The sequence below is a fragment of the Gymnoscopelus braueri genome (genome assembly GCF_963280865.1).
Source record: "Gymnoscopelus braueri genome assembly, contig: SUPER_20_unloc_1, whole genome shotgun sequence".
NCBI classification, from domain to species: Eukaryota; Metazoa; Chordata; class Actinopteri; order Myctophiformes; family Myctophidae; genus Gymnoscopelus; species Gymnoscopelus braueri.
Genome location: NW_027660990.1, coordinates 3035163 through 3051062, shown reverse-complemented (window position 1 = coordinate 3051062; position 15900 = coordinate 3035163). Strand labels below are relative to the sequence as shown.

At 39.9% G+C, this 15900-nt stretch overlaps 1 long non-coding RNA gene across 1 annotated transcript; it reads right to left on the bottom strand.

The window, feature by feature from the left end:
* Positions 1–8894: 8894 nt before the first annotated feature.
* Positions 8895–15631, bottom strand: LOC308076645. The gene is made up of 4 exons (XR_013932303.1): positions 15569–15631; positions 13867–14006; positions 11156–11326; positions 8895–9050 (listed from the first exon to the last, which is right to left on the bottom strand). It is a non-coding gene; the product is annotated as an uncharacterized lncRNA (long non-coding RNA).
* Between the last annotated feature and the right edge of the window lie 269 nt (positions 15632–15900).

The following is a 15900-nucleotide window of genomic DNA, read 5'->3' as shown; positions in this document are numbered from 1 at the left end:
ATTTGATTCCAGGAGTGAGTCTGGCCTGATCGCCCATTCTGCAATATTGGCTGCGGGCTGGAGTTGGGCGGGAGTAATACAGTTGACTGACAACCCCTTCAGCCAATGATAATTTTTCCCCTTCAGCCAATCAGCAGTTCACCAGTCTAATGTGACGCGACGGGACTTTTGAGAAGTTCATGCCCAAAATGGGTTGCCTTATTCGGATACATGGGTGTCACTGCCCACCCCTACCGGTTCTCTACATTTTTATTTTTAAATAGGCTTTGTCATGATTAATTGACCACATATATGAAGTTAAACAAGTAAATTCTATCCAAACGATATCTTATAAGTAAATTCCGTGCCTCAAAATAGAAGTTAGAGAGCTTTTTGAAGTAAAAAAATAGCGGAGAATATAGCGGACAAGAAAAAGATGGCTGCCGTTCGTGTTTTGGGCTCACTCGAACTCGCCACCTGATTGGCCAACTGTCACTGTCAATCACAGAACGATGTGCGACGACGCTGATAGGCTCGGTTAGCTGGTAATTTCACTAGAAACCCCCACAATGGGCTATCAGGCCAGACTCACTCCTGGAATCAAATAGAAATGAGATTTCCGGAGGGAGGGTTTACCAGGCGAGGGTGTAGGGGGCTATGTGGGGGGTATGGGGATCGATATGACGGGTGGGTATAGGGGAGCTTTCAGGTAGGAAGGGGACTGGAAAATGGGGGTGTGGCGAATGTCGGGGATATGGGCAGACAATTGTTCAAGTCGCTCCGGTCCGAGTCCAAGTCGAGTCCCAAGTCATTTGGTCCCAAGTCCAAGTCGAGTCCCAAGTCGTTTGGTCCCAAGTCCAAGTCGAGTCCCAAGTCATTTGGTCCCAAGTCCAAGTCGAGTCCCAAGTCAATCCAACCCTCAGGTCCGAGTCCCAAGTCGAGTCCCAAGTCATTTGGTCCCAAGTCCAAGTCGAGTCCCAAGTCAATCCAACCCTCCGGTCCGAGTCCAAGTCGAGTCCCAAGTCATTTGGTCCCAAGTCCAAGTCGAGTCCCAAGTCTTTCTGTTGTGGGCAAGTCAATAATGCATTTAACTTGAAGGTTAAGGATGATTGTATTTTAATATATTATAAGAATAGTATAACTATCTGTGAAATATAACCCATTTATTTCACAAAATAATGTGTTGGCAAATTACCAATATTTAGTTACATAGGTCTCAATATGTCACATTCAGCCCTGGACTTCACTGACTGAAGTAGGGGTCACATTAATCACATTAGATTCACAGAATGAATTTTACCCACAAGTTATTTTCATTCAAATGAAATGTGAATGAACTTGCTCTAATATTGACTTTAGTTGATTTTTCAGTCTTTAAAATATAGTATTTCTTAATTATTAAATAATTACAGCTTGTAGATTGGCTATTTTCACGATTTCAAATTGTTTTTAAATAATAATGAAAAAGGAACATACAAGATTTCCACCCAACAGCCATAATATATAGCCAATATATGGTTCTGTATCAGTATATGAGTCCGTTTTAGCAGATTTCATTCTAATTGGCTACTATGCCTGCATATGAATTTCATGAGCCTGGGTAGGTCACCCTGGCTTGACGGAGATATGCCCTGTAGCGCACACTCTGCACAGCAGCAGCAGGTGAAAGCAATTCACTTAAACGAGGGTTGTGTTGCGCACCAAAAAACGGACTAAGACTTTATTGCTGTTACCATGGATAAAGTAAATTCGACAGTGGTGAGTGACTTTCATGTTTACAAGTACGTATATCTCGCTGGCTGGTGCTACTGTTGTTGTTGGGGTGGCTGGGGTCATAAACAAAACACTAACGACTAGTTGCATGGGAGGCGTTGTGAGCTTGTAGATCTGCTATTTTCAAATAGCTGATGTATATGTTAGAGTGCTCATGTGGCCCATAGTCGCTTGACTCGCTTCTTTTGGGCTGGTTTTCCTAGACCTGGTTGCTTGTTAGTTGTTTTTCCTCACAACACTGGCACTGATGATAACTAGACGGCAGCCGTCATAGAATCAAAATGACCCCGCTGGGAGTGGTGGTGGCGTTTGTGGTAGAGTGACCATGGGTTTGTATGAAGAGAGATAGCGCATTTGCGGTAGAGTGAGCATCGGTTTATATGAAGAGAGAGAGCACATTTGCGGTAGAGTGAGCATGGGGTTGTATAGAGAGAGATAGCGCATATGCGGTAGAGTGAGCATCGGTTTATATGAAGAGAGAGAGCACATTTGCGGTAGAGTGAGCATGGGGTTGTACAAAGAGAGAGAGGCATTTGCGGTAGAGTGAGCAAGCATGGGTTTGTATAAAGAAAGAGCACATTTCACACACAGATCATTCATAGGGGAAAAAACTAAACGAGTCATTAGAGTCATCTTGTCTCAAGTCGAGTCGAGTCGGGAGTCATTGGCTAGCAAGTCCAAGTCGAGTCTCAAGTCTCGTTGGTCTTTTACCTTCCAAGTCCGAGTCGAGTCGCAAGTCTTTACCTTCAAAGTCCGAGTCGAGTCGCAAGTCGTCAAATATGCGACTCGAGTCAGACTTGAGTCGAGTCACTATGACTCGAGTCCAATTGTCTGGATATGGGGGTGGGGGTATGGGGGGTGATGAGGGTGGGTTGGGTGGGGGGTTATGGGGCTTGGGCTTCAACTCAACCGGGTCCGTTTGGGTTAGATTGTAATTTCAGACCCGTCTCAAACATTTTCATGTCAAGGACCCCCAAATTGACATGCATTTGGCTGCAGACCCCCACCTGAAAATATTTTCTGCCAGGGAAAATGTTTCAAGATTTATCAAAATATCTCGAAAATAGCCAATCTACAAGCTCAAAATGGCCAGTAATGGGACGTGTTGTGAGCTTGTAGATCGGCTATTTTCAAACAAAGTATAAAATAGGGTTAAAGTGATTAAACTGTTCTTCGTTTGCTGTGGACCCCCTGAAACTCCCTGAAGGACCCCTGGGGGTCCCCAGACCACACTTTGAGAACCACTGCTCTAAAGATATGATAAGAATATTATTGTAATTTAAATCCTATATTATACAACTGTAGAATTGAAGAAACTTCGAGAATTAATTATTTTTGCACAAATATGTCACACTTAAGAACTAAAAGGCCACCCTAAGAGTGCTCATCAGTGTGTGTAGATTCTGTTCTTACCTGAGAACAGATCACAGCTAAGAAAACATTGGAGTATACCAAAATCTTCTTAAAAACCTCTTAAATGGGTCTAAGAAAAAAAATCATCTTAAGAAAGTGTGCGTAGATTCTGTTCTTACCTAAGAACAGATCACAGCTAAGAAAACATTGAAGAATACCAAAATCTTCTTAAGTGGGTTTAAGAAGACATTTCCTCTTAAGTACCGTTGCTGAATGAGGCCCAATGAGACAGACAGCTGTTATGCAGTTCACTTGTTCTACTATACTGGGTAGTTTTAGTAAAATTTTGTATGTAGGCAAGTGTAGTGAAGGCCAGGGTAAATTAAAGATGATAAAAAAATTATCGGGGCACGCTACTACAGAATTCTCTCTCTCTCTCTCTCTCTCTCTCTCTCTCTCTCTCTCTCTCTCAATATTTTAAACTGGAATATAAGCTAGAAACAAACCTACCACTGGTTAAATGTGCAGCGTTTCACTTGATGTTGTCCAAAGTATTTAGAATCTCAACCAGACAACTGGTGTCTACCGTATTGACAGAAGGAAGATCAGAGAGAGAAACAGTCTGACATCATTTTGTGTATTAAACGCACGGTCCAAATAATACCCCGGTCCGTACAAACACCTGGGCGATTATTTGCAGTTTCTTTAGCCTAATTTCTATTTTTTGAATGACAGTGTCCTGCCGTGAAAATAACAAATCTACAAACGCACAATGCGTTGCGCATTCTTCTTACGCCTAATTTATATACAGTAGTTGGGCAGAGGAGAGAATCCACCAGCACCCGAAGAATACATGTCTGTAACCTGTTGAACCTCTTGAAGTAAACAACCATCAGAGACAACTTAACTCTATATCATTTTGACCCAAGGAATTCATTAAAGTGGTTATTATTTAGATTCAAGTACATATTGACTATATTTCAGGACATAAACAGCCAAAAGCTAGCAGAAAATATTCAAATCACAATTATCACATCTATATATCTCTTTGTACTAAACTTTTAAGGTGTATTCTTTTTTACCACATGTGTTTTAGGACCCTAATGGTGTCTAGTTAAGATTTATTCTTGTTGCCCAGGTCAAATAATGTACCATGGGGTTCATTTTAACCCTTCCTTGCACCTATTCTCAATCCAAACAAAGACAAATGAACACATTTTTCTATATAATTTTGACCCAAGGAATTCATTAAAGTGGTTATTATTAAGATTCAAGCACATCTTGACTCTATTTGAGGACATAAACAGCCAACAACTAAGACATATAAAAACAAATATTTAAATGTATTCATTTGCGTGACAATGTATTCATTTATTTATGTATTTGTTTTTATTTATTGTTTTATATATTTATTTATTTCCGTATTTAATTATTTTCATATTTATTTAATTTTTTAATGCTGTATATCATTGCCCTTTTTCATTATTCAACCGTATGTTAATGAGGGGGAAGTCCTTGATGATGTCACTTAATTGATTGTCAGCTGTAGGGGGTGCTCAGGGGGTCGGCGACCCCTTAGTTCTGGCGCTATGGGGGCTGGGAGCTCCACATGCACGCGCAAGCATGCACCGTCAGCTGCTTTGCATAACATTAGGCTACTCGAGAAAAGCCATGGACTTGAATTGAATGTGTTACATTCCTCTCACAATGAGAGACAACAGTCTCTGCACTGCAGAGTGTGAAGGGGATCGCTTAGAAGAGGACCCAGTTCTCTGAGACAAGACAAAGACAAGTTGTCTGATTATTTTAAGTACTTATTTGTGGGTGAGTCTATGTAAAGGGCTTTTATATAAAACTATAGGAAAATACAAATTAATTAATTGAAACAAAAATAAAACCACAAATTAACAATGCAACTAAATAATAAGATATAATTACATAAAAAATCACATGTTGAATACAGTATTTCAACTAGCACTGAGCTGATTGGCTATGTGCACATGCGTACACGTGCGCGTGCACGTGACGTCAGAAAATATAGCCCCCCTAGTTCAAAAATCCACAGCTCATCACTGAAAAAGGGATATTTCACTTTAAAAAAACTGTTGGGTCATTTTAGAACCAAGAACGGGTGTTTTTGATGAATCTAACATGTTAAAAATGGAGTTTGAAGTTATAATGGGTTTGTATAGGAAAGGGGCGTGTCTGATAAAATATAAAAATATCGTATCTATTTTTTTTTTAAGTGAAATATCCCATTGGAGAATCTATGTGGGAGCTCACAGATCGATTGTAGCCTACTTGTCTCTGTTTCCCCGTAAATGATGAGAATCTAGCAGTGGTGTAAAGTAACTACATACATTTACTCAAGCACTGTACTTTATTAACATTTTTAGATAAGTATTTTTTCTTTACTGTATTTCTACTTTACTGAGTATTTCCAATTTACTGTATTTTTACAGTACTTTTACAATGTCGCATTGTGAGCTTGTAGATCTGCTATTTTCAAAAGATTTTTATACATTTGAAATGTTTAAATTCTGCATGAGTCCTTTTTACTTTTGGTATTTTAAGTACATTTTGTTACCAATACTTTTGTACTTTTACTCAATTAAAATTCCGGACTTTAACTGAGTATTTCTACATTGCAATATTGATACCTTTACTTAAGTAAGAAATGTGAGTACTTTTTCCACCACTGGAATCCATCACAGTACACACGCACGGTGGTACACAAAACTGGATTACAAAAATGAATTACAATATATCGAAATATCATAATTACTACAGGGAAACTAATATTCATAAGATAAATTACTGGTTACACAAGGGGTGGCCAACTTTGATGATGGAGAGGGCCACACTCACTCTAGGGGACCACTTTGCATAATGTTGCTGTCCGGCAGAAAATGTATATGTATGTATGACTTTGTCAACTTTTAATGTTACTTAAATAACAAAAATTAAACGTTGCTTTTGACATAGGCCTACTACTGTATACGTTAACTATTCTTACTGCTATTCTACTCTTGTTGAATATTGGTGTTGGCATATTGACTATTGGTAAGCTAAGTTGATGACAAGTAAGACAATCACGTTTTCATAATATCATAGTATAGCATTATTTTAGGAGTCCTGTTGTGACGGTTGTATTGAGGGTAATCTCTCAAGAACAGATTCTGCTCTCCGCTTGAATCTGTCGGGGGGGTTCGTCATATCGCGTACGCACTGGCCTACAAGTGGGCGTGCCTTCAGATCAGGAAGCAGGCCGCGCTTTACCCAATCAAATGTAGTGGGCAGGATTTACGTGTTTGCCGATCCTTCCCCACTAGAAACAAACCGAAACTAATTTAACAATAGCGTCCTTGGAGCAGACAAAACCACGGAAAGATATTCACATTTAACTTGCTCTTTCATCATAGAAACAAGTGGGCTTATAACCAAAACGATCCATGTTCTCTGGGAGAAGTGGTGTTAGTGTTCCGTTTAGAGATATTGTTAGTGGGAATGAAAACATAGTCGCACCACCGGAAGTGAAAGACTGAAGGCAGACCAAAACCCCGGTTTCCTTGCGCACGGGTGCTCCATTTTGCTCCCCCCAGAGCTAAGTGAAATAGTAAAAAACAGCAGAGGGCGCTGTTTTTCCTTTTTTATTTGGCGATGGGTTCCCAGATTGTAATGAGGGAAACATTTTGTTGATAAGATGTGATGTTGTATGTAGGGAATAGAAAAGCACTGGACTGGATATAGAACTCATAGTGTGACTGTTGGTGAAGAATGATTTTTGATGATTACTTTGCCAATGTGGAAAGGAATAATGCTGTAACTGTTGAATTCATATGGATTGCTCCTGTGACATAATGTACAGTAGAAGTGAGTGTTGTAGTGACTACTACTGTGTGTGTGTGGTATATGTTTGTCACAAACAGACAAAAATTGACTATTGTTATGGTCTGAAGCACTGTCAGTGCCGCAAGGCATGTGTGTGAGTGCGGACGGCAGGCGCGTTCATGTGTGTTCATGTGGCCTAGTATTTGGGTAGGGCCTGGAAGGGTGTATGACTCCCGGCATGACTTACCGGCCCAGTCCGGGCCTGTCCCAAGTTCAAATATGATTATTTTGGGGGGACATCGCCAAAGTTTTCAAGAGTATGTAGAAGATACATTTTCTTTTTAATATCAACACATTACTATTTTGAAATGTATTCATTTTCCAAATGTTTTTCCTTGAAAACAGAAAAGAAAACAGAAAAAAAATAAAAACATCAATAATAGCGAAAATAATTGTGAAAATACTGTGTCACATGTCGCATGTTGTGAGCCTGTAGATCTGCTATTTCCACTACATAAGAAAAAGGGCTTAAAGCCTCACTATGCAACTTTTTTAATGAATACAATGTAATGTCGTCCAAACTGTATGGTAGAGCGTGTTAATACAATATCATTGGGGTAATCTCTCAAGAACAGATTCTGCTCTGCGTTTGAATCTGTCGGGGGGGTTCGTCATAACGTGTACGCACTGACCTACAAGTGGGCGTGCCTTCAGATCAGGAAGCAGGCCGCGCTTTACCCAATCAAGTGTAGTGGGCGGGATTTACTGTCTGTGCTCTGCTTCCCACTAAAAACAAAACCGAAACTCATTTAACAATAGCGTCCTCGGAGCAGACAACCACGGAAAGATATTCACAATTTAAAGGTAGGGTAAGTGATTTTCTTTGGTTAAAATAAGTGTTAAATAGCTCTATATTCTGATAGTACTCATTGCTATAGAGTGTTTGTTCAGTAAAAGGAGTCTCCTTGTCTCTCCAGCTCTTTATTAAACAGAAAATGCATTTTCGTTTCAGTTTCAGTTTAATTTCCAATTGTATCCAATCAGGATAGAGAACTCAATCATGATATAGATTAAACAAGTGAAATTGGAAGTGATGACACTAAGAAATGAGCAGGCAAAATTGGAACTGGAACACTATAAAAATTAAGCTTAAAAATGGGTACTTTCTCCTGATTGGCTGAGATTTTGACACCTACCGGATTTTTTTTTTCCTGTTTATTAAAGAGCTGGAGAGACGGGGAGACTCCTGTTACTGAACAAACACTCTATAGCAATGATTACTATCGGAATATAGTGCTTTAACCTTTTAACAAAACACTTTTTGTTTTAACCCAAAAATATCACTTACCCTACCTTTAACTTGCTCTTTCATCATAGAAACAAGTGGGCTTATAACCAAAACGGTCCATGTTCTCTGGGAGAAGTGGTGTTAGTGTTCCGTGTAGAAATATTGTTAGTGGGAATTAAAACATAGTCGCACCACCGGAAGTGAAAGGCTGAAGGCAGACCAAAACCCCGGTTTCCTTGCGCAGGGGTCCACCGTATAGCCCCCCCCCCCCCCCCCCCCCCCCCAGAGCTAAGTGAAATAGTAAAAACAGCAGAGGGCGCTGTTTTTCCTTTTCATTTGGCGATGGGTTCCCAGATTGTCATTGGGGTGGTTGTATTTTGTCTCCCTGCTCTTCTATTTAGACATTTAGATCAAAGTCAAAGGTCATGTCTCACCTAGACACAGGATCTGACTCAAATTTTGACCTGAAGGTCAAGATTCAATTTATCCCTTGAGCATGCAGGCCGGCTCTATTAGCTCAATGGTAAAAATGTCAGCACTTGCACAGGAAACCGGGTTCAAATCCAGGGTAGAAAAGGAAAGTTGCATAGTGCTGCTTTAAGTGTTTGATTCATTTGTGAAAGTCTTAAGCTTTCAACAACAAAAAAACGACCAATACTCAATGAAAGTACAGACATTACAAACATATACTCAAGTACAGTCCTCAAGTAAATAACCAATGCAACACATGTATTGCAAACAAAGCAGAACTGCGTTCAGTTCTTGCCGTCCTTCTCTTCATGTTCATGGTGTATCACCTGCTTGTCTGTTTTCAGCTCTCTCACTCCTGAAATCAAGCACAAAACAAGTGGGACAAAAGTATTTGCATCAAACTATACTTAACACTTAACAAAAGCAAAAGTACTCAGAATGTACCATTTCATAAATGTCTTGAAACATAAAACATTTTAAAATAATAATCAACATATTTCGAAAATAGCGATCTACAAGCTCACAAAGCGTCCTGAAACCGAGGACAAACCACAGGTATTCAACATTTTATTTGAGTAAAAGTACCAAAGTATGGGCATCAAAATATACTTCAATTAACAAAAGCAAAAAGTACTCATTATTGTAACGCATTGTGAGCATTTAGAGCATGTTTATTTTAAATGATCAATCAATTGATTGTGTTCCGGCTTGGATTAATGGAACTAGCATAGTATACTTGTATTTAAAACTTTTTTTATATTAACCAATTAAAACCGGGAAAGCATCTGTGTCATTTTAGATTGTTGCGTTGGCTTTAAAAAAAAAATGCAGTTATACAAGCTCACAGTACGTCACTTCATACCGTGCTGTGAGCTGGTATATCATTTTTTTTAAATCTTGAAAGTGTGAGAACTAATGATTTGGAAGGCAGCAGGTCTTAATGGGTTAATGTTATATTATCATTAAAATCTGTTTTTACAGCCGCTGGGGTGGACTCAGACCATGACTCAGCTATTTGTTTTTTTGTGAACACACGAAAAGAGCTCAGACCCCTCTGAAGCAGTGTTGCCATGTGTGTTTGTTAGTGACTTTGGGCTTGTTTTTCCTGTAAAGTCACTTGTAAATATTGGTAGCGGGTTGCGGTTTTGTGGGCTTGTTTCTAAATGTAGGGCATAGCAGTGGCGGCCATTGTGTGGTGCCACAGATCGAAAGCCCATTCTTTTTTGATTAATTGATCTGAAAACGCACGCGGCCCACCCATCTGACCGACCAATTAACACGGCTGTTAAGTGGTCAGATGGGTGGGTCGCAAACACTTTAAAGATTGTGATGGGTGGGTCGCAAACACTTTAAAGATTGTCAAGCGGGCCCTGATAAGGTACCCAGAGGATCAGTGCCCAGATACCTGTCCAACTATTCCTCTAGTATGAGTGATGCCCATGGGCATAACACCAGAGGAAGCTCATCTGACTTTGTTCCCCCCAAATTCAGCTCAAACATGGGAGAAAATGCTGCTGCCACCAAAATGTGGAATGCCCTCCCAAAACCCATTAAAGATATCGACTCCCTACCCAAACTCAAAACTAACCGGCTGACCTTAACCCATTCAATCTGGGAATGCATCTGTGTCATTTTAGATGTATTTGGCTATTCAAAAATAGCAGATATGCAAGCTCATAGCGCAGCACCGAGTACCACGCTATGAGCTTGTAGATCTGCTATTTTTTTATTTGAAAATGTATATATAATAATAATAAATATATATATATATATATATATATATATATATATATATATATATATATATATATATATATATATATATATGTAAAGCAAACATTTTTAACTCTGAGCTTCTGGGGGGTACCTGGAAGAACATATTTTGAGATGGGTGTCTGTGGCCAAATACATATCATTTTGGGGTCCTTGACATGAAAAAGTTTGAGAACCACTGATATTATAACAACATATTTGTTTTTCCAAAAAACTGTTAGGATTTAGAAGACATTTGTAGAATCCCCAGAAGCAAAGATTTGGGTTACAAATGTTAGCTAAAAAATATATATATATATTCAAAGATTTTCTATGATGTTTCTAAAATAGCAGATGTACAAGCTCAGAGAGCGGCATGAGCTTATATATCTGCTATTTTTGAATAGCCAAAGAAATCAAAAAATTACACAGATTATTTCACGGTCTAAATGGGTTAAAATACAACTGGGCTTAAGTTTAAAACCTTTGAACACCTTGGTAGTAGAATCCTCTGCCCCCCGCACCCACCCCTCCATTCTCTGTAAATATACCTTTTGATACTACTGAGCATTGTATAGTATTGTACAGTATGCATCATATGTATTGTTTATGAATTGAGTACAATGAACCAAACCTTTTGTGCTATCCTTAAATCATGACTAACTTGTTAATAAAGTATTCAATCAATCAATCAATCCATGGTCTCACCTGGTATATGCGGCGGGTAGTGGAGGATGGGCGTGTCTTTCCTGCGAGGTTTCTTCAGTCCGTCGGCTGGGTCGTGATCCTTGTGGCGTAGGCCCGCCTCGCCCTCCTCTAGCCCCGCCTCCATGCTGTGCTTCATGTCCTCTGCCTCCATCTTCGTCGACACCTCCTGGTCTGTCACACAGTGGTGGAAAGTAACTAAGTACATGCACTCAAGTACTGCACTTGAGTACAATTTTGAGGTATCTTTACTTTACTGGAGTATTTTGAATTTTCAGTATTTCTACTACATCAGGCAAATATTTTAATTTGACTCTCTAATTATTTGGAAACTTTAGTTATTAGTTACTTTGCAGAAATAGATAATTATATTACAAAACATACATTAACCACTTTACCCCTATTTTATACATAGGCTATTCGAAAATAGACGATCTACAAGCTCCCAACGCTTCACATCACTTGTAGATCTGCTATTTTTTTAATATTTTGAATAAATTGAGTACTTTTACTTTGGTACATTAAGTTGATGCGAGTGCGACTTTTGTAGTAAGGATAGGATGTACTTTTACTAAAGTCAATTTTGAGTACACGACTTTTACTTAACAAATGTGAGTACTTCTTTCACCACTGTCTGTCATTATACAGTGGTGGGAGATGTACTCACATTTGTTACTCAAGTAAAGGCCTACATGCTCCAACTGAATAAAAGCATTGGAATCAAAATATACTTAAAGTACCAAAAGTCAAAGTGCTCATTATGAAGAATGTCCCATTTCACAAATTATTTTCAAAATGTGTCGAAATATGAGAGAGAGAGAGAGAGAGAGAGAGAGAGAGAGAAGAGAGAGAGAGAGAGAGAGAGAGAGAGAGAGAGAGAGAGAGAGAGAGAGAGAGAGAAAACATGACTAACAGTATTGTTTGTGACAGGACAGACATTTGACATTTGGCTGCTGTTATACCATCTGTCACCCCTCTGTCTGTCTGTCTGTCTGTCTGTCTGTCTGTCTGTCTGTCTGTCTGTCTGTCTGTCTGTCTGTCTGTCTGTCTGTCTGTCTGTCTGTCTGTCTGTCTGTCTGTACAATTTACAAACTAGCAGACTCTCTTTATCCAGAGCGACTTACTGTAAGCGAGGTAAACACATACATCAAATGCATAGAGACAGTGTAGTGCCTCAGTAAACTAGGATCATAGGTAAACCAAGAACCTAGCATCAGTCTAAACAATACACTATCAAAATAATCATCTGTACATTGAAACTATAGAAACCATAGAATACCAGGTCAACAAATGAGCCTAGCATCTGTAAAATGTCTGTCTGTCTGTCTGTCTGTCTGTCTGTCTGTCTGTCTGTCTGTCTGTCTGTCTGTCTGACACAGACACAGACACAGACACAGTGTGTGTGTGTGTGTGTGTGTGTGTGTGTGTGTGTGTGTGTGTGTGTGTGTGTGTGTGTGTGTGTGTGTGTGTGTGTGGTGTGTGTGTGTGTGTGTGTGTATGTGTGTGTGTGTGTGTGTGTGTTTCTCCCGGCTTCGGTGTGTGGTCAGACTGGCCGGACTTAAACGATCTGTGCTGTTGGGCTGATGTTACCTTGAAGTGGGTAGGGTCTAACTCAGAAGCGATGGCTGTCTCGGAGGACTTTATATCTGACCCCAGTATCTCTGTCAGAGCATCTATGACTGTGTGTGGAACAGAACACCAACTCCCACTGACTAATGCCCGAGGTCGCCTCTTATGGGCACAACAGCAAAGGCAGTGGCAGCATTGGACTGAACTGAGGTTGCAAGGGAAGACTGCATGTCTCCCCGCTGCGGACCAAGATTCTGTCTCGCACTCTGTGCTAAAAAATGTTGCTTTAGACAAATGCATTATTATCTTTACTCTGAAAGCGAGGTTGCAGGTTTTACCATCTAAACTTAAGCTCTCCATCTGGTTTCCAGGCAACCATGCTCCTCACTGTATACATCATGGTCATGAACAAATAGCTGAAACCATGTCCCACATCTTAAATGGGTGCCATGTATACAGGGGACTCTACATAAGTAGGCATGACAGAATAGTGGATTTGATATCTAAAGATATCACTTCTATTTTCAGGTCCTCCATCATGCTGTATAAGCATTCTACTGTGAAGCCGAGCATGTTTAACCTGTGTAACGATGATTCTGTGTTCTCTAACATTTCAGCTAACACCCCTGATGTCATTGTTGTTAATGAAAACCATAGGGAGGTGTTCATTCTCGAGGTCGGCTGTACTTTTGATTACAGCTTAGAGGAAGCCTTCCTAACCAAAGTGCTAAAATATCATCAGCTAGAGCAGACCATCTCTCAGCTAGGCTACAGATGTAAACTTTTGGTTTTTATCTTTGGTAGTCTAGTGCACGTGCACAAGTTGGTTGTAAGGGGCCTGCAAATGGCCGGCCTCTCCAAAAGGAGGGCTAAACAATTAGCAAGGTACTGCTCAATATCAGCTATCATAGGAAGCCGCTCAATTTGGAGGAGGCGTTGCTTCCTTTACCCATGATTGTTGTCCGCTGTGTTTGACAAGTATGCCATCTTTTGTTTTGTATGTAACGTTGCTCTGCTTTACATGCACTTTGTAACTAACTGTTTTCCCTTCATCTGACTGCACTGGCAGTGTTTATTTCCTTTGTACATCCTGTACTTCTCATTATGTGGATATAAATAAATATTTCAAATGTGTGTGCACTCACAGTGTGTGCTGTCCTGTGCTATCAGTGTGTGTTCACCGCCGAGCTCCGATCCGATCTCACACAGCCACTCGTCATATCTGGGAGGGGCGGGGGGGTGGTCCTCGCCTAGGGGGTCGGGGACCTCCTCGACCTCTGTCCAACTGATCAAATAACACACCGCACGCACGCACGCACGCACGCACGCACGCACGCACGCACGCACGCACGTGCACACACACACACACACACACACACACACACACACACACACACACACTATTCACTATTCACACCTTCACATGAAAGAAGGAAAGAAAGAAAGAAAGAAAGAAAGAAAGAAAGAAAGAAAGAAAGAAAGAAAGAGATAGATAGATAGATAGATAAATAAAGAAGCTTGTCCACATATTGTTGCCGTCGGGCAGCAACCTCTTATCTCCATTTTAAAGGTTTTTTTCCCCCATAAATGAACTCCCTACTTCGTTATACTACACTGTCACACAAAAGTAGCAAAAATACTCAAAAACACGTGTTGACCTGTTTTTGCTACACTTTTGAGTTTGAATTCTGAAAAGTAACGTATGAGGTTTCCACCCCAACAGCAGCGATATCACATAACACAGCAGCATGGCCAACCTGCATGAATAATTCATGAGCGGGGGGGGGGGGGGGGGGGGGGGGGGGGCGGACGGACGGACGGACAGACAGACACAGACCCTCTCAGTCTGTCAATAACAGGCTGAGAGGGTCTTTGTGTATGGAGTGCTACACAAAACAATAGAATCTTTGTTTACAAGTGGAACTTTACGTCACCGCTGTGAAATCCAAAAGACGCTGTTCCCTGTACGCCCATCATGGACAAAGTATCATCAGTATAGTCAAAATATTAATGCTCCTGATCCAAATATTACTCAGCTGAAAGTTGCTGTCTCGAAACTTGGACTCCAGTTAAAGTAGCCTACTGGAGTACTTGCTTTTAATCAAATAATAAAAAAGTACATGCTTGTATTAAATTACTATAAAAAAAAATTCAATGCATTGCTGTATTGAAATTTTCACCAACAACAAAATCTGAAATGTGAAAAACAATGTGTTGTGATCTATTTTCACTGCTTTTTTAAAATGGGGAATAAGTGGTTAATTGTATATATATATATATATATATATATATATATATATATATATATATATATATATATATATATATATATATATATATATATATATATATATATAAATATATATATGAAAAAAATAGCCCTGTAGAATGCATATTTTGCCCTCTCAGTTGAACTGACACATTTGAATTGTACAGTGCAACAGATGATCCAGTGATGCCACATGTTTGATTAATTTCTGCTTTTGGAAAGACATTTTTTACAGCTAGATAAATGGGATTGTTTATATCCTCTCTCTCTCTCTCTCTCTCTCTCTCTCTCTCTCTCTCTCTCTCTCTCTCTCTCTCTCTCTCTCTCTCTCTCTCTCTCTCTATCTTGTCATATTACAGTGTAGCCAAAATAGCTGATCTACAATGCACACATGCAAATATAGTACAAAGACATAAAGTGTGTTGGATATGGATGGATATTAAACCTATCTTACAACTCTAACGACAGACGTGTGCCAGTGGGCAATAGAAAGAAAGAAATAAGAAAGAAAGAAATACAGAATTTATGGAAAGAGGGAAGAAATAAAAGATGATAAACCCAAAAGAGTTAGATCTTACCTTAACAGTGTAGACAGACAGGCAGCTGGACAGACAGACAGACAGCCAGACAGACAGACAGACAGACAGACAGACAGACAGTGCGGCAACACGACCACGTCAAAGCCTTATATGTACCACAGAGGCGGAGCTTGTTGTCACGCCGACAAAGTCCCATCATCCCACCCTCCCTCCCTCCGTCACTGGTGGAAAGCTGTGGTTATCAAAGTGATTGTGGGGGGTCCCTAGACGATTTGCTTAATGTGCAACATTGTTTTCTCACTCAACAGTAAACAAACCAACATACAGTACAAGTGTATACAGGGTATCTGCACATTTCTAAAGTGACAATT